At 42.9% G+C, this 26108-nt stretch overlaps 1 protein-coding gene across 3 annotated transcripts in view; it reads left to right on the top strand.

Moving 5' to 3' along the window:
- KCNQ3 (potassium voltage-gated channel subfamily Q member 3) overlaps positions 1–26108 on the top strand; it is a 215181-nt gene that overhangs the window by 88199 nt on the left and 100874 nt on the right. The window lies entirely within an intron of this gene.

Raw genomic sequence — 26108 nt, 5'->3', positions numbered from 1 at the left:
AAACATAAATTTGGACTGAGTCTAGAACCAGATTCCCCTGAAGCTGGGAATGAGCTAGAATGGACACAGACCAGTTTAGCTACCTAAATTCCATCCAATGTCTGTTTTCCACAGCTATAAAAGTTATCAAGTATGTGCCCTATGTTACCCCCGTCAAACTTTGAAAAAAGTTTCCACTGAGGAGTGGAAAGCAGTAATGGATGCCATTACTTAGTAATATTCCGCCTGAGATTCTTTGGTTTACTCTTTCTGTTGTTGTTGGGGGCTTTTTGTTGGGCTTTTTTTTTTTTGGTAAGATTTTTTCTTTAGTTGAAATAGGTAAAATTACTTTGTACATTCTATCCTCCTGGCTATGCCAAGCAACCTGTCCGTCCTTACTACCTCCCATCCAAACCTTGTGGCTTATTGCTTTTGAAAAATAGTCAATGGTTTTTCCTGGGAGTGAAGTTATTGCCAAATTAAACTGAGAAGTCAGACATTTGACAGCTCTCAGAATTTAGTCCTTGGGGTGCTATGGCCTATGAATATGTGCAAGAAGCATCTTTTTTGGTAGTACAATTAACAATTGCAGGAAGAACTACAGCCTTCTCCACCTTCCCTGCAGACATTGTCTCACAGAGGGGTCAATCCTGTATTTTCATAAAATGTGAATTATGTACCATGCTTCAAATGACAGAAAAAAATTGCCCCCAATGTCTGCAGCCATGAATCAAGCATAGCTTCTCTACGTTAATGGATTACTGTCTAAAAGGCCCTAGAGTTGCTGTATGATTTGTTTTGCCATTCTTGTGAACGCTGAGCTCTAGTGTGTCAGTTGACCTATATACTAACCTGGGAAATTGCTCTACAAAAGACATTCAAAGTCAGATTTTGCCTAGTTTATGTTAACAGATTTCCCTATAGATTTTTATCATGCAGTTGATTAATTTATTATTAGAACACATTATAGGCAGCACTGAGATAATTCTTTTAATTTACTTCTTGTGACCCATTTTGTCCTCCTTTTATTTCAATACATTTTTTTCTCTGCCTCTTATTAGTAGCGTCAGCTTAGATTCATAGAACCTGCATTGGAAAAATACGTATTAGGTCATCTAGGACAATTTTTGTCATTACTAAACTTTCTGTGTAGGTAATAGATGGAGGCATCACCGTAGGCGTTTCTGTAGCAAGGATATGTCGGAGCATTCAGCAGTGAATTTGCATAACAGAGCAAGGTAAATTAGACAGTTGTCCATCTTCTGCGCTTTGCTAGGTGCCTCTGTTTTGAATCAGTCACAGGGTGAAAATTCATGTGAGTCTCTGATTTGACCCATATTGCCTTTCTGAACTATCTTGTAGTGGGTTTGAACACAAAGCATGCAAAAACTGGCTGCAAAAATAAAAGAAGAACACAGGGATCTGAGTAAAAATAGTATGTAGTGAGTCATTAGATCTGGCTTTTCTGTGTGATTCAGGCATGTTTCTTGTCTGCCACACACTGAATCTGACTTTCACAGAGTGAACATGTCTCTAGATAAGGAAGATGATGATATTCTGCTTCATGCATTACTACCAAAAAAAACCCCTAAATCAGCTAAATTCTGATCACAAATATCTTTATTCCTGGTGAAGGGGAAGGAGGCAGAAAGGTCACAATTTGACTTTCAGATCTCCAATTACATCTGCAAGGCTGGAACTTGGTGCATGTTTGTGGGGATGATTTCACTTGCAAATTGAGCATATTTATTGTCGGGTTCTCCTTATGTCTGCCTCTCTCATGCATCTTCTTGTCCATCTCATTCAGACATTCTCAGAATAAGGACTAGGTTTATGGACTGGAGGAGCCTAAGAGAGTTATACAAGACCCATTCCAGTGCTACCATTTCATACAACCCCCTACTTGAAGATATCAAGCTCAATCTGAAAAGATTTTAGTTATTTCACCCTCACAACTCCAAAAAAAAAATGTTAGTTTTAGAGCTTCACTATATGATGCTTAATAACCTTTTTCTATTACTCTTTTATTCCCCTATCTTTCGCCAGTGTTGGTTTATGGTTTGAATGCTTCATCCCTTCCCTACTATTTACTCTCCTGAAGAATCCAAAAAACCTTCATTTAGCTAAAATGACCAGATTATTACCTGGCCCTCTCTTAGATGGGCCTCCATTTTCTTCTATGTGTCATTGATCTTTGACTCTCTTTATTATGGACCCCTTTTTCTCGAACATCAGTGACCCAATTTAGATATAGTATTTCAGAGGCAACCATACGGTTACGTGTCAATTAGTTTGCAATCAGAACAATAATTGAGAACTAGTGCCTAATATAATATATTGAAACAGCTCTACTCTTGAAGGAAAAAAAAACAACCAAACCAAACCAAACCAAAGAACAAAACAAAACAAAACAAAACGCCAAATCAAACTAAAAACAGAGAGAGAGACAGTGAAATTTTAGTAGTTTGGGGTGTTACCAATGCATGAATGGAATTTAGCGGTAATACTGATGTGCCTTGGCACTTCTACCTTCAATAACCTTTCCTAGCATTATCTAGTTGTTCCTCACTGCACACCTGAAAAGTAAATATAGTTGATTTCTTAACAGAGACACCCTAACTATAACCTAAATGAGAAATCTTCTAATTAGGCTATTTAAAATAGATAAATTTCAGAAAAATCAGTAGTGACAGAACATGAAAGAAAATGCTATGCTGAACAAATACATCCCAAAATAAGAAGAATAATGAGCCCCTTCCCTGAATTTTAATTCTTTTCTAAGACATTATTAGGAAAAAAGAAAAACCTAAAGAGTCATGAGATTTTTTTTTTTTTTTGCGTGACAAAACATAATTTTTCTCCTTAACATTGGTGAAATGCACCAATATTGAAGCAATATGGATTATGAGAGTATGACCCTGATGTATGGGGAACCTGCACTTGATCCCAGTGCCCCTTTTGACTCACCACCATGTCTTTAGTCAGGAAGGAGTTTCATCCATAGTGTGCCTGAATATGGGTCCTTCCATCCTCTTCATGCTGGTCATGGATTTTATTGATCATCTCACACCAGAGGCCAGGCATGCTGGGGATGGAGAACTTTATTCCTGAGGGCTGGCATCAGTCGGTGGCTAACATCTGTGGGGTGCTTAGGAGCAGCTTCCAGAACAAAAAGGTGTTGTATTTCACTTCCCACTTCAAAAGACCCAGCTCACCTCACCAACCTTGGACCTGAGGATTCTCGTGAAGGGCAAGTTCCTGTTAGGTAGGAGAATTAAACAAAAAAATATTTAAAGGTCAAACCTTGGCCCCAGCTTGGGTTTGAGGTATGATCTGGATCCAAGTGTCCTCATTCATGATTATGGTTTGCAAACAGTTACCTAGGATGATAATCTCAGAACAGCAAGGAACAAGGAGGAATGCTGAGTTCACTGGGTCAAATGAGTTTTGCTAGTGGGCTTTTTCAGGGATAGCACTAAAATACCAAACTGGTCTAACTCAAGGAGATCCTGAGGACCCACATCCAGATTGTAAACCACCTGCTCCTTGATAAGAACAGATACTTCTGAAGAGATTTCAGCATGTTCTTCGTATCACTTCCCTGCTCACTGGCACGATTCCTTGAGCAGGTGGGACTTTCGTATATAGCCCAGTTTTTCATCTAGGAAATGAAACCACAGGGTTCAGATGGTTTCCCAGACCATAGAGGAAGTTAGAGCAAACAACAGAATGTTTCTGTAGAGGTCTAGACTTTATATCATCCAAAGTAATTAAAGCCCGATTCAGATTGATACCAAGGATTGTTCATATAAATCAGCAAGAGCTAAAGATAGATTAGCTTTATCCAAATAAAGGGTCTATGGATACCAATCAAGGACAGTGCTGAGATCACGTTTGGTAAACAAGAGAAGTGTAGGGCTGGAAATCAATGTACTAAAATTGGTAGGGTGGGAAGTAGGACTAACTGTCAAAGAAGAAAATGAGCCAATGAAACGTATGTCCTTTTCAGGCTCATTTGTGTGAAATTATAGGAGTGGTGACTGGAGAGGAGGCATATAGAGCAGAAAAGAGCAGCATCATTATTCCCTCCAACTACTGGACTCCAATAACCATCCTGATGTTGTTGAACTTTCACATATCCACTTTAAGAGATGACTGGGCAAGTTGGATGTGAAGAAATGAGTTTAGCTCTTTTTTTTCTTCGTCAATTGGAGTAGGGGTTATACTGTCTCACTTTATCTTATGTTTCCTTTCCCTTTCTACTCCTACTTTTTCTGTTTCCCATCTCTTCTTGCCATGTGCTTAAAAAAGGGATCATTCTCAGAGAACACTTGGCTGTGAACTCATCACCAAGAAGGCAGCTAAATAGCAATGCTCTGAAGAGTACCACAATGACATAAGTTTGCCAGGTCTCCAGGTGGCCCGAAAGTATGTTGTGTCTGTCTTTCTCCTACAGTGAGCATATTTACAAGAGTCAGCTCCAAAATCAGAAATGGCAGGTTTTATCTTTGCTGTTCTTTTCTCTCCCCTATGTGTATTCTGTTGTTACTCTGTCCAAGGAAACTCCTTAGGATCCAAGGAAGAGCAACAGACCTCATTCCCATCTTCTCTTACTTTTTCTTCCCTAAAGGCAGTTGTATTCAGTGTCAAAGACACTTTGTAGGAATTACCTGCAGGAGAAGGAAATGAGGGATGTTGTTTTTTCAAGAAATTTCAAGATCTGGCAATATTTCACTATCAAATATTTGCATTGCTTTCCCTCTCCTTTTCCTCCCCATCTTTCTCTTTCTCCTGGGAGCCAACATAGCTCTGACCCAAACTATCAGTCCCATGAAAGGGTATGTTGTCAAATCAAGCCATCTGATGGGCACATACCTTGTCTGGTGACAAGAGAGAGAGTCTGAGGCTGTGGTATGGGGAGGAGTGGTCATTTCTGTGAAGCTCCCTTTCCCATTGCAGCCCCAAAGGCACTGTGGGCTCCAGCCAATGTGAAACTTCTCTTCTGATTTTCGTCCCTCCAGGCCAGCACCAGGAAATCAGCTGATCACAGTTGTGACCCACCAGCTGCATGTGGCATAGGTATTTTTGGAGTCTGTAATGTTAACGATTGCCTCTCTCCTGTTCTCTTGTACTTGACCAAGAGAAGTAGTGGCATAGGAGTCAAGAACCTCCCAAAAAAGATCTAGTTTTGGGGCTAAGTGCGTTGTCTGCTCGCCATCTCAGCTCTTGTTTAGTTCTTCGTCTTGCTGATGCTCTTGTCTTCCAGATCCATTGAAACAGACCTTCCCAAACTTGAGATTTTCCAGCTTCAGTCACCAGATCTCAAAAAGAAAACCTGGTGTACACAGAATCCAAACACATGAGTCTGGAGAAAAGAAGGCTCTGAGGAGACCATATAGTGGCCTACCAGTATCTTAAGGGGGCCTACAAGAAAGCTGGTGAGGGACTTTTTAGGATGTCGGGTAATGGTAGGACTAGAGGGAATGGATTAAAACTAGAGATGGGACGATTCAGACTGGACGTTAGGAAGTTGTTCACCATGAGGGTGGTGAGACACTGGAACAGGTTGCCCAGAGAGGGGGTGGAAGTTTTTAAGGCCCGGCTGGATGGGGCTCTGAGCAACCTGATCTAGTGGGAGGTGTCCCTGCCCATGGCAGGGGGGTTGGAACTAGGTGATCTTTGAGGTCCCTTCCAACCTGAACAATTCTGTGATGCTGTGATTCTATGAATAAACATGAGAGATTCACAATGTGAAAGGCTGCTGCTGCCTTATGAGTTACAAGATTTCAGACCTTCTGTGCTATCCCCTCCTTTTTGTGCCAATGGAGATGTTAATGTTTGTGACTAATGTGTCACTGCCCAAGGCTTGCATGTCCTAGTTGGACTGTATACAAGGGTGACTCTGTGTCCCAGTTTCTGGGGTATAAACACAATTTCAGATTGAAAAAACATGTTCAACTACCTCTAAAAAAAGAAAGGTAAAAGCAAGATGTTTTGCATCTCGAGATAACCACCTGTGCAGGCTCTTCTCTCCCCTTGCAATTTTGAGTTTCACAGACCTGATCCAGTGCTACAGGAAGGAAAGAAAAGCCTGTCACTGACTTCACTGTGCTGTGCATCAGGGTCTGTGTAGGTCAGATGTAAATGGCTTCTGACATCACATACATCCACAACCTCCGTCTGGCTGGTATCTTCTGGGGAAGATCAAAATGAAGGAACAACCATAAAACATAAACCCAGAAAGGGGCACAAAGATGTGTAAAAACGAGGGGATTTTATGGCATTATTTTCAAAATGTAGATTTACCTCTTGCATAAATCTGAGAGGCACAATGTGCTGGTTGTTCCCGAGTGGTGAATCGTGGTGGTTCTTGAGGAGCAGCGTGGGCCAGATGCACCTGTCTGCTCGCTCCTCTCTGACTCAAAGTGGGAATAAAAACCTGATCTGACATCGGAGCTGAGGTTGGAGCATTTCCCCTGGTTAAGCTAGAAGGAACCTCTTTTCTATTGCTTTCTCTCGTCTTTTTATGACACATTGTATATTTTGATTGTCTTGAGCATTTTTCGCAAGCGTGTGCTGGGAACCTGATCTTCTGACATGAATAAGCCCTTAGTAAATTGACTTCAACCCATCGTATTGACTCTGTCATTCTCACTCTCTATTGTTTTCAAGTTCTTGAATGTAGTCCCTCATCTCATTAGCTGCGTATGGCCATTCGATGTTCCCTCTGCCCTTATCAAATGCAAGTACAATATAAAACTCCTGTTCTCTATTTACACACATGCTCTGAGCCTGGATGGCTATTCCCTGATTACATATTAAATGAAGAACTTGCTTGGCAACATCAGCCTGCCAGAAGCTGTCGGCACTTGTGTGCTTGACAGTCGACCTTCATGAAAATGGCTGTTATTCCGGATACACTCAGTGCATCAGCACCATTTACAGCAAGGGGAATTTTCAGGAAGAAGCTGTTTCCAGATGAGCCATCGCAGATCTGAGAAACATCCCCTCAAGGGATGTGAGATCTCTCTCTCTTGCACACACACTTCTTGTCTCACCTCAAGTACTTATTGGTAATGTTCATATTTTTACCAACAGTGCTGTGAGCAGACAGAGGGCCAATGAATCCTGGATAGGCAGGAAAATATTCTACTGTTCTGATTAATTTTATTCCAGAGCAACAGAGAAATAAGTTTCGCAACTTCACTGACACACAGGATGAAGTTTTCAAATACTGATGTGTCAGTTTAGCCCCCCCTATCCTTGCAGGATATTTCTTTTGAAATGGAAATACAAGGGTGCATTTCACAGTTATCTGCTGTATTCATTTGCACATCCCATCGTTACTTTTTGTGAGCATATCCACATGCAGAATTATGTATTATGCAGGAAATATAAGGGTATGTAGACATATTTCAAGCTCACGGTATGTAACCATTTCTCCACTTTCAGTAGACTGTTTTTTAAGTAGAAGTGTGTTTAAATCTTATCCTGGATATTAAGTCTGGAGAAACTCGCCCTAAATGGTTTAAGCTGGAATCAGTGGTTACATCTGCACTAATAAACTAAGGAGGGCTAAGGCACGGGTGTAAGAACTGTCCTAACTGTCCAGACTGTGCAATTGTTAGCCTGCTCCTTGGCTGTCTGTAACCAGGGCAAGTTCCTCAAAGGTGAGGTCTTGGGGAACAGTACAGGTAAGGATGGTTCCCAGAAAGGAGCAGGGATGAGGCCAGCCTGTGCTGGGGGAAAGAGAGCTGGCCACATGGGCATGAGCCTAACCATGCCATCTTACGCCAAGGGACAACTAATGAGTCCTGGTCCTTTCATTTATTAGTATAAATGTAGCCTGTGGATCCTTGGGAATTGTCTGGAGAAAGTAGATGTCTGATGGCAGCAGCAGCTCTGAACCTCTATTAATGGAAGCCCTGAGAGAGCATCAAAAGGACAAAATGGAGAGGGCAGCCAAAGCATAGAGCACAGAGCTGTGTAAGTGGCTCCTGCAGAGCCGGAGACACTAATTAATGTCTCCTGTGTCTTAGAGGGGCTCTTCTCTGTGACTGGCAGACAGAAGAGGATTTCCAAACCCCGCAACTTTGCTGCTTTATTCCCTTGAGCAGCAAGGAATGGTTGTTTTGTCGGCTGTTCTTATGGACCCTGTCTTGTTTTAGAGCAGCTTTGCCACCCCCTGCTAGCGTTAAGAGGAGGTGAGGTGACTTTGAGCCCATGACTGAGGAGCCAAGAGGCTCAGTCATCTGCTGATGTCCCAGCAAGGGCTGGCAGAGGGCATGGCACCCTGCACTGCTAACTTGGTGGAGGGCTTCAGAAGTCTTGCTGCTACCTGTGGGCAGCGTAGATGCGAGAGGTGTTTCAAATATTGCAGTGACTGGTGGTTGGCAAGCTGGACTATGCTCAAACCGATACCCCTTGAAGAGGTGCTGAGTAGCAGAAGCAAGTGCTCAGATGAGTCCCAGGTGCTGGAGATCTGGGGGAGTTCAGGCTGTCATTGCTCAGAGGCAAGAATCGAGGGAGTTTTTTCTCTGCAAGGAGATTTCTGGCTACATCTACACATGAAACTGTTTCTGCTGGACCAGCCACATAACTCTGTGATGGCAGATTTTTGTGGTGTGGATGTCTCAGACTGTCTTTTGCTCTCCTTCACTTGCCAAAGTTTTAGAAGTGCTGATTATGTTTCCAGTTGCAATCGTTGAGCTAATCTCATGCTCCCTGGAGTGGTGAAATCAGATGCTGGATACATTTCTGATCAAATATAGCTTATGGCTTAAGCAAGAGTGGACGCCTAAAACAAATTAAAAAATAAAAAAAGTCTGGACCTGGAAGGCCTCGTGGGCAGTAGGCTCAGCAAGCATCAGCAGTGTGCCCTGGCGGGAGGGAAGGTTGCAGCATACAGGGCTGTGTTAACAGAAGCATATCAGATAGATCGAGGGGAATTATTATTCCCCTTCACCTGGCAGGCGTTAGATCCTGTCTGTTGTACTGTGGCAGCTGCCTGGGTTTGGGACCCCGTACAAGAAAGATGCTGGAAGAAGCCCCATGGAGAGTTACCAAGATGACAGAGGTTTGGAGGACTTGCCTTGTGAGGAGAGCCTGAGAGAACTTATCCTTGCTTAGCCTTGAGAAGGGTTGTCTTTGAGGAGCGCTATTAGCTATTAGTAAGTTAGAGAAGGTTATCAAGGAGATGAGACAAAGCTCTTTACTGGGGCGGGCAGTAGGAGAAAGACAGACAGTGGTCACAAATTGGAACAAGTTAAGTTCAGACTGAATAAATGGATTTTATTTCTTTTTTCTATGCAGATAATTAAGCACTGGAAGAGGTTGTACAGAAAGCTTGTGTGATCTCTGTGCTCTGAGGTTTCCAAGACTCAACGGTACAATGTACCTGCTCTGATTCCACTGCTTTGAGCAGGAATTTGATCTAGAGCACTCCTGAGGTCTCCTCCAGCCAGACTAGTTCCATAACACTATGGTTCTTCTAGGTCACCATTTTAACTTGTGATTTAACCAGGTCAGGTGGCTGTTTCCTATGTTACTCCTCTAGTGCCATCTACATTCCCCAGGTTTCCCGTTGTCTATTTTTGCCTGTAACTGCAGGTGTAAGAAAAAGTAATTTTTAAAAAAGGGTTAATTGGTTAGAAGCATATAAAATACATGTTTCCCTCTCTGACGTACCTCTGCGTTCCCTCATTCCCAGTTTGTCCAAGTTTTTCTGGCTATGTATATAATCACAAGCATACATGCACGCCCGCTCCCCCCGCACATTGCTCCCGTCAGAGGCAGCGCAACGAAGAAGTGTCGCCTTCCTATCGCCTCCCACTGTCCTGTGGGCTCAGGACTGACCCAGCCTGATCCCTCTGTCCTTCCCTCTGCCAGTCCCCGAATGGAGCCTGGGACCTGACAGCACCAGGAAAACAAGACAGGGTGTGACGGAGCACCCCTAACCAAAGAGAAGAGGGATCAGCATTTCCTAATTCACCATGACCTCTTCTTCCCTTTCTGGGAATTGAAACAGCATGAGACAAGGCAATTAAAGAAGTTTAAAACGTTGGGGTTTCCATCCATTTGCAGTGTAAGCAAGCTCCACCGTGGTGCCCGGCTGCAGGTCACTGTTTGGTCGCTCTGCAGCGTGGTTTGGTGCCCTACCCACAGAGGCGTTTTCATTTTAGTGTGCTGCTCTCAAAGATAACCAGCCTTGTTCTCCCCTCAGCTAGACTGGTAATAAGGACTAAGTGGCATTAGTCTCCTTATTTTTTCCATAGGTTGTCTCTTTGTTTTCCATCTTGACGTTAACAGCTCTGATATTCTCAAGGACACCAAGTGGGTATGCTTTAGGGACCCTACTTTAGGGAAAGGTGCTATGTATACGTCAGCTGCGTGCTCTGACACAGTATTCTTGTTGAGAGCATTTGGATGACAAGGTGTCTGTCGTCCTGAGCTGCGGGTGAGGCTCTGGTGTCCATTTTGCTGTGGAGGTCACATGTCGTACCGTCTGGGCAGAGAGGCTGAACTGACCTAGAGAAAAACAATGTCCAGCCAGTATTGAGCAGTGCACAAGAAAGACAAGGAAACGAAATAAGATGAAGAATACACTTCAAATATCTTTTTTCTGGCTTAGCTTTCCTTCCTTCCTCAACTCAGGCTGTTCTTGGGCACACATGTGTGCATTGGAGATCTCAAAAATAACCCCATTTCAAATGTGAGCAATTTTAGGATTTTTTTCTGTCCAGGCTTTATTGAATTTGGCAGTAGGTAGTAGCACACTGGTCCAAGCTCTTGGCTTAGGACTTAATTTGCATTTCTAGTACACAGGCAATAATTTTTAGCCATCATTGTATCCCTCAGGAACCTCTTCTTTTCGTATTTATTCAGAAAATGCAAACCACGAGCACTTCCCCAGTACAAACGTAACCAATTCTAAATCTATCCTAATTCCACAAGACACCAGTTTTACTAATTGCAACCTTGATTAATTAAAGTGGAAATAATTTAAGATGCCGTTTGCTTCCAACTAGGAAGGTCATTTTAATTTGTTTTTTAACTGAATTTGAAATATAAAACTTGGTCAGTCTCTTTCTATTGATCACGGTCATGTTGGATATTGTCGGTTTCCTTTCCTGGTTAACTTTTCAACAGGATCATATGGTTGTGTTTGTGATTTCAGCAATGATGGGGACTGTTACCTCAGGCCCATTCTCCTTTCTAAAGGACTCATCAAACTGAAATTATTATTCTGCCACCTATTAGTGTAGGCTTTCAAAAGATTCTCATCTCTTCAGCCCCCAGTTCAGCTCCAATGTGTACAGCTCTTTTTAAATAGATTATCTAAAATAAGGGTTTACTCGGGGAGACAAGGAGGACTGTCGCCATCACATTGCTTGTGTACAGATACATTCAGTGATAGGATCAACAATTTAGGAGTCTTTTTCAGCTTGTCTATCCTGTAACTCAGGTCTGAAAAGTGCTGGTACAGCTCGACACCGTTGCCGATACGTTCTGACTGCCCTGGACATGTGTGTATGCACATCAACATGCTTAATAGTCAAGAGTAATCTGTACTTATCTATGGGACTAGTCACATATACCCTGCTTACACAAATTTAAAATAAATGGTCCAATCGGGCCATTAGCAATATGATCCAAAGCCTCTTAATATTAGCTGGTCAGACTTCCGCTGATATTTGTGGGGTTTGGGGTCTCACCAGTGTGTTTTATCACGAGAGGCTGGTGTTTTAAAGAGGAAAGTGCTTCAGTAGTCTCTCCAGTGGTGCACTATGAGAGCATTAGGGTAGCATCAGCGTTTTGACAGCAACAGCGGCTCTGTTGAAGCATCTCTTATGTACTTTGATCGCAGTGCTCAAAGAATATGCTGGCTTTGGTCTTATCTCTTACTCTCTTTCACATAGGCCTTAAGTGAAGGGTTTAAAGCAGCCACCAGCATCTGTTTAACAGGAATATTTTCTGAACTGACTTTTACAGGATTTTAAAAATTATTATTAAACACTGGGAATATCTTATTTGACAGGTCAACAGATTATTGGGTTTGGGCTTAAATATCAAAAGCCACAATCCTTGGCACATTTCAGCACGCTGGGGAAATGCTTGAAATTCACAGCAAATAAAATATTTAAAAGCTGATTGCCTAATGTTCTGCAGGGAAAACGATGGGGAGGCATGTTTATAATCCAGCACTGGTTTAGCTGGATTTGTAACTTCTCACTTACTGATCCACTTTTATGGAGTGTCTGTGGAAATATTCCAGCAATGTCTTGGAGGCTTCAGCAAACATCAGGGCATGTTAGACCCCTCTATCTCTCCATCCTGCTGCTTCCATGGACGTGTGCTCTGATGAGGAAAGTGTGCAGAGACTGGTCCACCAGGCTCTGCCTGTCTCACTCTTGCCATAGTCCAACAGGCCATCACTGTAGTCTCTGCCAGCAGCCTCCTCTTAGAAAACATCTGAGTCAACTGAAAAAACAATGAAATAAGTGGGTCAATTCCCTGCTAGTTTCAATTGTTCAAGGTTCACTGACTTCTACAAGCCTGGGACAATTTACTTCAGCTGAGGATCTGCCTCAACATTAGATTTTAAGAATAAATCATCTCTTGAAGCCTGTTCCACTGATCTTTATGGGAAGTTTGCCATTGCCTCTAGTCCTTGGCAGCTGGACTGGAGTTCAGGCACATTGGCCAAGATCCACAAAAGCACTCTTGTTCTGGACTCCTGTTAATTTCAGTGGGACTCAGGCAGTGAAATGCCTTTATGGATCCGGGCCTTCATTCCAAAAATCTTGAAAATTCGATGAATTTTATTTAGCACACACTATCCTCAGAGACTGTGAGTTGTTCCGTTTGTTTGTCAAATTCTAATATAGGAATTAATGGAATTAATGGGCATATTCTTGCTGATATCAGTCAAAAGGGTCTTTAGCTACGATTGCTGACTTTTTTCTTAAAAGCACAGAACTTGGGTCTTGGCATAAAAGATGGGTCAAACCTCAGGAACAGAAGGGCAAAGCAAGGCAAGGTGGCAGATGAAGTGCCATCCCTGCAGGAGATCTAGTTGGAAATGCCAACAACACATGTACTTCTGCTGTACCGTGGAGAGGAGGGTCTTTAGGTTTGATGTGTTTCTCAGACACACATTCCTGTTAAATGTGATTATTTCTGCTGATTCATGATATATACAGAAGGTTTCTCTGTACAGCTGTCCCCACTGTGTAATGAAGCAAGACCAATACATAGCGGGGATGCATCCAAAGGGATCAAAGAAGGAAAGTGGGCTTCTGGGTAAACTGCTGGGCTAGGAGTCTGGGACCTGACTAACTCAGGGCTTTATCCCAGGCTTGTTACAGCCATTTTAACAGGGAGAGTTGTGAACAGAGTGGAGATCCCTGTTCATTATGTTCATCACTGCATCAGCTCTTCCTGGCTTTGTATCCCTGAGTCAATGTGGGAATGTCACATATACCCTAGAGAAGGACTATAAAAAATAGTTTTCTTTTCCTTGTTCAGCTAGCCCAGCTTAGGTCCTTCACACTAAAGGAAGAGTGGAGAGCTTTTACCTTTCTAGGACTACCATACAGAGACACGATGCCTTCGCTTACTGCTTTATAAGGCATCCCAAGGAGAAGCAAATGGAAGATACCCTGCATCAAAGAATCATAGAATCACAGAGTGTGCTGGGTTGGAAGGGACTTTTAAAGGTCATCTAGTCCAACCCCCTGCAGTAAGCAGGGACATCTTCAACTAGATCATCTCAAGTGGCACTGGGTAACGGCCCACGCAGGCAATTGAAATGATCCCATTGTGTCTAAAGATCCCATTGTGGTCCATGTCAGTAAAGTCAATGCACCCCAGACAGTAATTCAGCTTACCCTGGAGTGGACAGCTAGTGTCTGGATGTCTGAATCACTCCCCAGGCCCCACTGGCTGTATTGACTGAATGTTTTGGGTGCAAAAAGAGCTTAAGATACCCAGCACTCATGCAGACACCTGTGTGGATTTATATGTTTCTTTACTCTTGAACTTATTCCCACACAGGCAACATTATTTTTTTTTCCTAGAGTAGCAAGTTGAGTTCAAACCACAGGCAGAATTTCAGCTATGGCTCCAAGTCAAAAGCAATCCATGCCAAGAACTTACCTTTCTTTGCAGAACAGGTATCTATAGTGTAGCATCCTACATGCATCATCTATGGTGTAGCTGATGAGCAGTCTAGGAACTGGTATTGTTTAGCCTGGAGAAAAGGAGGCTTAGGGAAGACCTTCTCGCTCTCTACAACTACCTGAAAGGAGCATGTAGTGAGATGGGGGTCGATGTCTTCTCCCAAGTAGCGAGTCATATGACAAGAGGAAATGGCCTCAAGTTGCACCAGGGGAAGTTTAGGATAGATAACAGTTAGACTCGATGATCTCAAAGGTCTCTTCCAACCGAAATTATTCTATTATTTTATAATATAATATAATATTTTTTATAATATAAAAAAGAACAAAATTTCCCTCAATCAACACATTTTTGTGCTAGGATCTCATTTGATTTTAGTGCAAACACTCTATTTGGCTGCACAATTTCTCTTTTGGAAGTGTTAAGTCAAAGAATAAGGACTTTCTGGTAGACTAGCGGAGACAGTAGCAACAACCAAAAGATGCACTCAAAGGACTTCACAGCCCACATTAAAGACAAACAGCAGAAGGCAAGGAACGATGGTGTTGAGGAGAGGGTCTGGCAAAACAGGAAACTAGAGGTGGTATGTCAAGAAGGATCCAGGCAGGGGATGAAGAAATAAGAGAGCCTTAGATGAACCTGTAAGGAAAGAAAAGTTAAAGTTTTGGTTTTCAAGACAAGGCAAACACCTCTCTTAACCTACTGGTACAACAATATAAGGCAACATCTAGAGATGCCTGGTGTGAGTAAAACTGCTTGAACACATGTGCATAATAGCCTAGAAAATCATACAAAGATTTGTTTATTATGAATTAAGGTCTGTACTGAGTGAGAGTAGAGACCTGTCTGGCCTGTCTGACCTATTATTATTTTCACTCATACCCTAGATGGCGGAATAGGAAACCTGCTTGGGCAGTTTGCAGGTGCCACCAAGCAGCAACTGACCAAACACACTGGTGGGTGGGAATCACATTCAAAAGAAGTTATCTGGGAACTTTAAGAGAAAAATAGTCAAATTACAGCATGGCAAATATTGCAGATACCACCCTTAGGCAGACAGACTCAACTACACAAATAAAGGTGGGGGAAAACACATCTGCAGAAGAAGTTCTGGAAATTACAGTGGGTGAGAAGCTGACCTTGACTAAGTAAACAATGCTCTTACAACAAAGGCAGACACAAGAGGACAGTGGTTCAGTATTAGTATGATCTCAGTCTGAAGTTCTATGAGCACCACATGTCAACAAAATTTGGGCTAGCTGGAGAAAGCCCAGGGGAGAGCCTTGAGATCAGAGACATTGCACTAATGCCATACATCGGAAGATGGTCAGGACTGGGGTTTCTCAGTCTGGGGAAGACTGACAGGTGTCAAGTAACAGTGTTCAATATATAAGATTGCTGCAATGACAGTCCATTCTCCATGTTCATTCCACACGGGACATGATGCAGTGCAGGAATATCTCAGAGAATCTCTGTTTAGAAATCAGGAAAATGTTTGTAGCAGTGAGTCTAGCTAAATAAGCAAAGAGAATGTGAGGGGCTGGGAAATGTCTCTTCCAGGAGGTGCTGAGTTTGACAGGTATCTGTCCAAAAGAGATGATTCCAGCCTGGGATTGCCAGCTGCGTGCCCCCTCCAGCCCCATTTCACTCTGATTCTACGCGGCTGTGACAGAGGGATGACAGAACAGCTCAATGCATGTTCATCAGTAGAACCTGACAGCCCGCTATATCCCAGGTTGCCCAAGGATTTGTCTGTACACAGGAAATACATCAGGTAACTGTGTAAAGAACATGAATCTTTAAGAAACTCACAATTGTTTTCCTTTAAAATTCACTTTATATTTTCTTTTGGTTGGTCTATTTCTAAGCACAGTGCTCCACATGGACCAATTCTGTTGTGGCCCACAGGCTGGTTTCCCACTCGTGAATTGCCTCTTGTTTGGTTATGACTGTCATTTCAGCCCTTTCCAGGGGGGTTGAAGGTAGACAGCTATAGGTATTGCTTGCAATTCGCCTTGACTGAGGAGGACTTTGTCATCTGCAAGGGCAGCACAGGGACTGGATGAGGCTGTCTTAGGGAACCAATTTGTACTAGCCTTTTCTTTGTCTCATACAGGGTTAGCTCTGCTGGCCATTGCAGTGGGAATGCTAAAAGCAGTAGTCCGGCATCCACTCCCCAGCCACTCTTTGCCAGTCTGCACATGGGAGAGAACAGTGAGTTTCTCTGAGGGCTTCCTCCACCATACTGTGACCCATGATATGAGGACAGTACACTGAAGTGTATGTATTATATCTTCACCTTGGGGCACTATAGTCTTGTTCGTGGCTATGAAATGACAGTGAGTGTTGGGATTGGTACCTATTTCCTTCACAAGCCAGATGGCCCTCTGGAGAGGAGAATTTGAGCTAATGAACTGCTTGGCTTTGGTTGGGGCTGGATTTCCTTTCTCTCATGCAGTGAAGTTCTGTTTCCTTAAAGCATGCAAGACAGTATTCTGTCCTGCAGCCACCGTGATGTTTAGGGGAAGCACAAGTGCACCTGTGCTGAACTCATTTTCACTTCCCACCTGTTATCTCTTGGCTTCTGGAGGTAGGTGTTTCTAGCACCTGGGTATCTGGATGCCATTTTTGCACGTGTTTGCTTCTTTTACTTCAAAATAGAAAACACTGATGGAGATCACCTGCTTTTTACCCTTTTCTAATGGGCAGTTCCCTGAAGTAAAGATTGCCTTTACGCTTGATGCCAGTTAGCAACCTTACAGCCTGTGCCAAAAGAGACCAGGGCTGGCTTGGACGTGCTGAAGACGTCCTCTTTTCATTCAGAAAGCTTGCCTTTGAAGGTCATGCAGGAGTATAGCCAGGAAATAACGTAAGCAAATACAGAATTGTGCCTGAGCTTTATCAGCTGTGTGGATAGACAGCTTTGCTCCCAGATGTCATTCCAGCATCTTTTGTATCTTTCATGTTCTTTGTGTCATCAAAAATAACTACAGGTGCTCAGTGCTGCATAAAATAAAGTCAATTAACAGTGGTACTTAACTAAACTTTAGTGTCTAAATTCATACTTAGCAAATTGATAGGTGTTTTAAGCATATATGTACCAAATGAGCAACTAAATCTGCCTCATACAGGGTGTGCTAAGTTAGGCAGTACAAAGGGATTTTAGAATCCATTCAGCATGTAAGAGAATAAAGTATCTTTTGATTTTGCTTAAATATAGTCTGAAACACCCAAGTTTTCGTGTCTAGCTTTAAAATCTTAGACTGTTAAAAAGAAAGTATTTTAATTTTTTTTTTTGGTCTTTTTATTTGGTTGGCTTACCTCTCTGTGCCTGTGTGAGGAGAAGAAAGCCAGTGCAAACAGAACTCCACCGTTTGAGAAGTACTTGTTTACAATTTTTTCAATGACACGATAATGATTTTCTCTAGCTCTTACTTTATATTTCATTCTCCCCAATATATGCCATTTTAAAATCAGATTTTTACCTAGTGTAAGGTGTCAAGTGTCAGCATGAACATTTAAAGACAGACTTAAGGTAACTAAGTAACTACACAAGGAGAGAGCTGAAGGATAAGAAAGAGTTAAAAAATGGAGATATGGATGCTATGGACAACAGAGCCCTTTGGTCCAAAAATTGATTAATCTTTAGAGGAACCCACCGTTCTTTTGTGCTAGGCATTTTTTGTTGTGCACATCTTGTTAATGGTTGAATTTTCGGAAATGCAGTTATTATGGAATCCAACATCAGCGTAAGGAAATATAATTTGACAGATGAAGAATACAAGCCAACAGCATGATGGAAGAACAAAACAAAGGACTTAACAGGAAAAAAGACCTGGCAATTCAGAGTACAGCACTCATTAGCTCGGTAGGATTTCATAAAGTGACTGCATGCAGTGGAACTAATCCTAAAGGAATGTGTGCTCTCTGAAATGAAAGGTAGGGTAAGGACCGTTAAGGAATACCTTGTGCATGATTTGAGGGGCCTTTATGATTTACCTAAAACTAACAAACTAACAAGTTTGAGTATTGGCCAATTTAACAACCTCAGAAGCATAAATTGTTTCTGTTTTAGCTCAAGTACAGCGTGGAATTTAATTGTTTTGCTATCTCTTGTGAATCCGGCAGTTTCATTAGAAGCTGTGTACGTGGATCTGCCTTTGATTCACTTCCTAATGAGATAAGACAGAAAAGCTGAAAAAACAAATAAGTACCCAAAACTGAAATAACATGAATAATTTCCCCAGATCACCTAGATCCTCAATTTTAACTGTGTTGAACAGAAACAGACCCTGACTGGCAAGGATAATACACCCATAATCAAGTTCAGGCCCGTAATAGAGGCCAATAATAGAGATTTTTAATAATAAAGCTTTGGTGAGTTTGTTTCCATCTGGTGTTTCCATTACCTTGCAGGTGTCCTTGCCTGGGCCACATTCAGCTCTCGTCGTTTAAAAAGCACTGGGTGGTCAAGGTTGTCACAGGTCAGGAACTGAATGTGGGCAGGTTTCCATGAGCTCCTGCCACATGAGTTAAACCTAAATCACCCCACTTAAAGCACTATGGAGATATTGGTGAGTCCACCTATGTTTTCTCTGTGGTTTTCCCCAGAGCAGGAACGGTGCTCTTGGTACTAAAACCACACCAAATTGATGCTACAGGCATATAAGGGAGCCTAAAGTGACAATATGCTTAATTCAGACACTGTAGATTAATGCTGAAAGCTACCCAGGTTGCGTCTTGGCCCAGGTCTGTTCACTTCCTAATGTACTGGCATGAGCCTTTCTTTCTCCGGAGCAGCTGTGTCCTGCAGTGTCCACCTACGCTCAGGCTAGGAGCCACTCAGGTTTTCTGGATGTCAGTACAGACCAAGTGGGATCCCAAGTCATCCCAAGTGGGATCCTCAGGGAAATCAAGTTCTTGAGGGGGAACTGAGGACATCAGACAGATTTTCCCCCCGGTAGGTAGATGGAGGCAGAGGCAGTGAATGTCCAAACCTTCTCAACAATATCCTGGGAGAAGGGAAGCACCTCACCTCAAAGGAAGACTTTTCTTCTGTGGGATAGAAAAGCTGCTTCCCATATCCATGCAGAGAGAAGCGTTATTGAAATCTGGATTGCAGTAAGACAGATTCTTGCTCTCCCGCCTATGGGCACGAAAAACTGTAGACACGAACATATAGATATTTTTATCTTAGTCTCAATTTTAACTTTGGGCTTTCCTGTACACAGCAGATAGCACCAGAGTTTCTAGCAGGCAGTACATTTCTTGTGCACCACATATGGGGAAGCATGCGCAAGAATATGAAATGATTACATTTCCTGACTTATGGTCAGTCATTTGTGCAATTTTCATCCCAACACAATAGCACGGGGCCTTTAACAAAGCACGATAGGTCAGTCGCCTCAATTTGTCAGAAAATGGTTTGGAAAATCTGTCAGGTCTTGTCTGTGACCTGCAAGAGTCAAAGAAACAGACTATGTTGTGTTTTAAAATTGGCATAGCTGGTAATTCAGCCAGCGGCAAAATAAAATTCACTTCTGTCCCAGTCTTGCAGGACTGTCAGTGTATTTACCAGGGAAAATTTGGAGCCACCCCATAAAGCTTATGCAGCTTTTATGCAGTGACTAACGGTGGAGAGAATAACACACCCTTATTGTTAGGCATTTAAGGAAAAGGGTTTGCAACTTCATGATTTGCTGATTGACTTTTGCCGATCAGTATGTTTCCTCCTGTGTAAAAAATTGAATCTTACTAACAATAGCTCATCTTTTCTCAATTAGTTTTTGTTACAATAAGCAGCCCGGTTGCAGAAAAAAAATACCGTGAAAAATCTTTTCTTCATTAGTTAGAGGGCTGTGTAGGTATAAGACACTTATGAAATCATTCCCCAGTGTGGAGCTCACAAAATGGCAGCATTTTCTACAGCAGAGGGAGATTAAACCCCAGAAGTCAACACAGCCCTTCTAAGCAGGCTGAACTGGCGGTGGGAAATCTCTTTTCCCTTCCATTGACGGTTAATAAGAGTGAAATTCGCTTGGGTAATGTGGTTATCTACAACAGACACCCATATCTGAACAAATATCCCTGCTGCCCTGCTATATTCAGAAGGGCTGGCCAGTAAAATCAGCGGAGTTCAGGGTGCAATTTGCTGAGCCTCCTACATTTGGTCCCCATTGACTCTATTGATTTGGGCTTTGATTCGTCAGCAGAGGTTTGGACAATAGCTCAGGTGTGACAAAGCTGGGACACCTAAGTTATGTCAGCTGTATCTGTATTTCCCAACAGCGTGGTAATAGGTATTTTGAATATATTATGTAGGGAGCTGGCATCTGCATCTACCTGTCCTCAGAAACAAACCTGGCATTGTCAGCCTGTGCTTGAATGGTCTCAGGTTTGGGAAGGAGCTTTGGTGTGTGTCAGCTCCACTGTACAGTGACCCCCAAGATCTCCTCTACGTGCAAAGGCATTTCAGACATAATTAGAAAGTCCTGCAATGGGCTAAGGTGGGTTTATTTCCCTTCACACAAAGAGTTTATTGGCTTCAGGGTGAGCTGTGGGTGGAATTCTGAAAAGGTCAGCAGCGTAGCAGGGAGAGTGAATCACTTTTATAGCCAAATAAAGACTGACAGTGACCATAGAATGATGCTTCCCATCCGTGAAGGAGGGTAGTAGCCCTAGATGTGTTGCTTTGGTAGGGGTTGATTCTGTGATTCTGTGAATCCATCTTTGCAATAGTGGAGGGTAGCTGTGGCTTTGCAGTGCAACCTAGGAAGGTAGAATGTCTCTGGAGACATTCAAAACCCACCTGGACACATTCCTGTGCAATGTGCTCTAGGTGACCCTGCTCTGGCAGGGGGGTTGGACTAGATGATCTCCAGGGGTCCCTTCCAACCCCTACCATTCTGTGATTCTGTGTAATATGCAGGGAGAAGAAGGTGGACTATAGCAAGGACCATAATGCTGCAGAGGCAGGTAGAAATCTCTCTTGGGGGGACCACTGATGTCAATAGGTAGATGTAAACTGAAAAAGTTGTCAGAGAATAAATAACCAGTGTCTGCTTCAGCTGCCCTTCTCCCTGACACCAGACCAGTAGGGTTGCTGACCTTGTCTCTGGCTTCTAGACTTTATGGCTAAAAGGGAATGGCAGGAGTTCAAAATCATTGTACCTTTACAGTAGATCCAACAGGATCCGTTCTTTTTTTTTAAAATTAATATTCAGTCAATCTTTATAAATACCTAAAAAAGGTGAAATAAAAATAAAGAGGTGTTAAAAGCACATTGCTAACAGCAGTAACATGTGCTTTATACACAGTTCAATCCCATCACATTAGCAAATCTGTCGACCCCTCAGACTCTTAACTGTCATAACCGCTGACCAACCATTTATTGATAGTCATTAATCATTTATTATCTCTGCCTGAATTGTTTCTAAATGTTCCAGTAATATAAATTGTTCTTTCTTTCAAAATTCAATAACGCAGCTGAGCTTTACCTGCAGTGCTGTCTTTCCCCAGCATTTAATATGTTTAAAATTCCCTCTGAGTAAAAATTTCTGTAGAAAGTCATCAGAAGGAGTGTTCTTTACCACAACAATCCCCCATGAATTTATCTCTGTTAATTGAGCTACTTTTCTAGACAATGCAGTAATTATAGTTCATTCAAGAGCATCGAAGAATTTCACTGTTATTTTACCCTGACATTTTCTCAATCAGTGTGCGGTCTCACCGGAGTAATAGGGAGCTTCTCCCTTGTATCACAGGGCACAGGGATAAACTGGGTTGTTGTGTCAGTGCTGGGAATAAACATTTTTTCAATAGGATAATTTCACACGATCCCTTGCCTCTGCGCAGGCACAGCCCAGACAGACCACGCAGAGCAATGTGATGGCCACAGCCGGGAGCCTGCTCTATTTTAATGTTCTGCTTTGCCAGATATGAGACTTGTAACTGTATTTACAGGCTGGGACCTGTTACGTTGTGAGGCTGAGTGTATGCTTTGGGTTTGCTTCTCATGTAAGACAAATCCAGTCAGCATGGCTTTGTTTCTGTCTAAGGCAGCGTTCGGACCTCTGTCGTTTTGAGTGGTGACTGGGCAGGGGAGCAGATTTAGCAAGTGCAGCATGTACGGCTTCCTGAGCTTGGAGGTGTTGTCTTTCGTCGTTCAAAGATATCACAGATGAACATGAGCAAAACACGAAAATCGGCTTAGTTGGAGTGCAGAAACAGGGTATGTGAACAAGAGTTTACGTTATGAGCTTTCTCAAATGTTGAACGAGTGAGTGGGCTTTTGCAGTGATTATTTTTCGAGGTCTGATAATTTATTTGGTCATTAAAGCTGCTTCTCTTCCTGAGTTATGCAATTCTGGATATAACTCCTGGAGAAAAGCCATCTGTTTGTTTATGAATAAATAGTCACCTCCTAACCTATCAACAGTGAATTCTTCTTGAAACACTTATTTGAGCAATGTACATGCATGGAGGGAGGTTTACCAAGTGTATAATGGATGAGAGTTTTGAGGGAGAGAATAGATAAATTCAAGTAGTAACAAAATAATTTTCAAAGTGAATTTGTTAGGGGGCCACAAAAGTCATTGCTATTTGCATCACTTCAAAACACATCCCCAGTATCTGAGGCTTTTCTCACTAACACAAAGGAACAGCTCCAAAGAGAAACTCTAAACTCTAAGTGGGAGCTGAAGCCTGACTAAGGACAGTGATGGCTGAAGGTTATTGATTCCTAATGGACTATGTGATAGATGCTGAGCTGGATCCAAAATGCTAAGATTAAGCATGTGGCACAGTTGGCAGTGTTGGTGACCCATAACTACAGACGCAAGTCAGGAGGGATGTTTGAATCTGGATGTTGGGTTGGGCCACTGGGGATGCTGGAAGAGCTCTCTGTAACCTGTCGATCCCCTCAGCAAAGGGACTGAGCGAGCTCTCCATTAGTGCTGATCGTTCTAAAACCAGGATTATCCTTAGTATGAGGAAGCTGTGATTTTGTTTCTATTGCTCCCGACATACCCTGTGAGCGCTCATCCTGCACCTTTCACTGACGTTTGCCTTGGTAGTATTAACTGCCGATTCCTTGTCCTCGGAGAAATGCTGCGATTTCTCAGAGGAGAACAAGGCAGAGACACAGCTGGGCCCCCGATCCTGCGGACCCTCAACGAGTTGTCCTGTGATCGAGTGGGGAAGCTATTTGCTTGCAAAGGAAGCTGGAGAACCTTGCAGAGCTATCATCCTGCCAGATGGGCTGGATCTCACACAGCTGCTCTTGCTTTGTAAGCTGGGAGCTTTCAGCCCCATGGTAATTATATATTGCTTGAAATTACTTTGGAGTGGCTCTCAAGATGTTGCCATCAAGGTTGTCATCTTAACAGACAAGCTCACACACAAGAGAAAGGAGCTAAAGTGAATCAGGCAATGGTGGAGGCTGAGCTCATTTCACGAGCTTTTATAGTCACCCTGACCTCTGTACAAGTTCTCTATTTCGACTTCTGAACGCTGAGGAAAAAGCTATAGCCTTCCCCTTTTGAACTTGTTTAAGTGGAGGGAAAGTTGGAGAGGCTCTTTTTTTTTTTCTTTAGCCAGAAACAAGCCGAGCCCATCAGTGCTTTGACAATAAAATCACACTTAGCAGTTTTTTGTTGTTGTTACCTGCCAGGTCGTGAATCAAATCTCTGCTTGCCACTCATTTCATCACTGACAGCAAAGCTGACAACTTTTACCCACTCCACTGTTACTCCTGTGAAGGGCAGTGTAAAGACGTGAAATTTAGTGCTGAAATTTTTAAGGTGAAAGTAGATATGATTTAATTAATTGCTCTGGCTACTGTCCTTTTAAGCTACATCTTGGACAGGATGCTGTTGAGATAACCCTTCTGGATCCCACTTGGTAGCTCTTTACCTTTCACCTCTAAACAGTAACGTGCTTATAAGTGAGATCTGTCAGGAAAGTTGTAATAGTGAATAGCAATTTTAAGCAGCCTTTAAAAACATATTTTCTAATCAGATACTAAGCAAAGGAACAAAAATAGTACTCTGAATCTGTGATGGTTTTGTAATTGTAATGTTTTAGCTTAGAAATGGGAAAGAAGCAACTCTAATGAAATCATTTTCCTTCATTATACTTGGTAATTTGGCCTTTGCAATTAAAAAAAAATGCGGAGTAGTGTGTTTTGTACCTTTCTAGTATGAAAGATGAAAGTCTTCATGAACATGTCTGTATGTTGTGTTATAGCGAGTTTCAGCTGATGAGCATCTTCCCATGTTCAATCTGACAACTGAAAATGTAATGGGCTCTGAAGCTGCCATTATGTTCCATCATGTCAATGATCCATAGATTAAGAACTGGCACAAGCACGCTGAAGAGCCCTAAAGGAGCTGTAATAGCCTATCTTGTCAGCAGTCAGATGCTGTGGATTAAAGTGGGAGAGCGCTGAACCGCGTACACTCCCTTCCAGTCCTGTGCTCTTTCACCTTTTTTAAGCTGGGAGGCTTGTCAGCTTTTGGAAATATGATGCTCAGCAACTGATGGTAAAAACCGGACGTCCCTGTGTCATAACAACTTCTTCCGTGGGGCAGCTTGGGAGAAAACTGTTGCTGAGTGTGGTGGTGGTTTCTCCATTGCAAATGTGTTTGGCTGTGATCACTAAATCATTCCGTTGCCGTAACGTGGCCAACTCACCCTTCCTTGGTCTGATCACTGGGCTGCTGACTAATGGGGTTGGCGATGCCCGTCCCTGCTTGCTGGGTCCATCAGTCAGCCTTCCCAAGTGCAGCCATGCTCCTGGTGGGGTCTGCTGGGGGCGCCTGCATATGTAATGAAGCAGAAGATGATCTCCAGTGCTTGATCCGAGGTCGGTCTGTATAGAGCCAGTTCAGGTGTTTCTGTGTGGAGCTGCTGCAATGAAAGCCCTGGCAAGTGCTGAGGAGCAGTGATCCTCCTAAAGGTAACCTCTCTGCACTGCGTTCCCAGTGTTTTCTCTGGGAAAGTTAGCAGCAGGACACTGCGAGGGAAGAGGCTCTGTACATTTGTATGGTGGTGCACGTTCACCTTCACGGTCCTTTGGGACTGCGGGAGACTGGAATGGTCAGTGGCTCTACAGGAGCTGATCCAAACCCTGCAAAGCTGGAACTGAAAGCTAATGAGCCCTGCTTGGACCCAGACCAGCTCCATACAGAGCCAGATGGATGTCTTTACAACTTGCATCCATATCACCAGTTCTTTCTGTTTACCCAGTTGTCTGAACCACCATTATCCTGGATAACTAAGAGTTGGTCTGTAAGCTAATAACCTCTATGCTATTGCATTTGCAAGCCAGTTTTGGACGTAACATAAGAAATGAGGTGAAAGAGCAATTGCTCATTTAAAGTTTTTAATGGGAACCGCTTTAGGCTTTTGTAATGAGATGACATTTACCTTTGGCTGCTACTGACCTGGAGCAGACCCAGCCCAGTGACCTACGTGGGAAAGGATCTATATCTGTTGCTGAGTATCTGAGCCAGACATTCCCTAGTGAGATGGATTTACAGTCCTTAATCCTACAAATAAATCCAGAAAAGCAGTTTTATGACCAGGCTGATGCTTGTTGAAGTTTGTGTGTTTACGCATGTCAGGTAAATTCAGCATACTGCAGAACACTGTATGACCCAGATCTCAGGGTTTTCAGGCAGGGCTACGCACTGCAGTGTCAAAGTTTGACCTTAGCTATTCATGTGTTGGTAAAAGCTTAAATCGGTCCTGTCTGGCCTAGTTCACAAGCTAATTTTGATTTCTAATCACATCTTCTACTTGCTCCATATGCTCTTCTGGAAGAGGTAACGGAGCCACTATCTCCTCCTCTCCTCTCCTCTCCTCTCCTCTCCTCTCCTCTCCTCTCCTCTCCTCTCCTCTCCTCTCCTCTCCTCTCCTCTCCTCTCCTCTCCTCTCCTCTCCTCTCCTCT

The sequence above is a fragment of the Chroicocephalus ridibundus genome, chromosome 2 (assembly GCF_963924245.1).
Source record: "Chroicocephalus ridibundus chromosome 2, bChrRid1.1, whole genome shotgun sequence".
NCBI lineage: Eukaryota > Metazoa > Chordata > Aves > Charadriiformes > Laridae > Chroicocephalus > Chroicocephalus ridibundus.
This window is presented reverse-complemented; position numbering and strand designations above follow the sequence as displayed.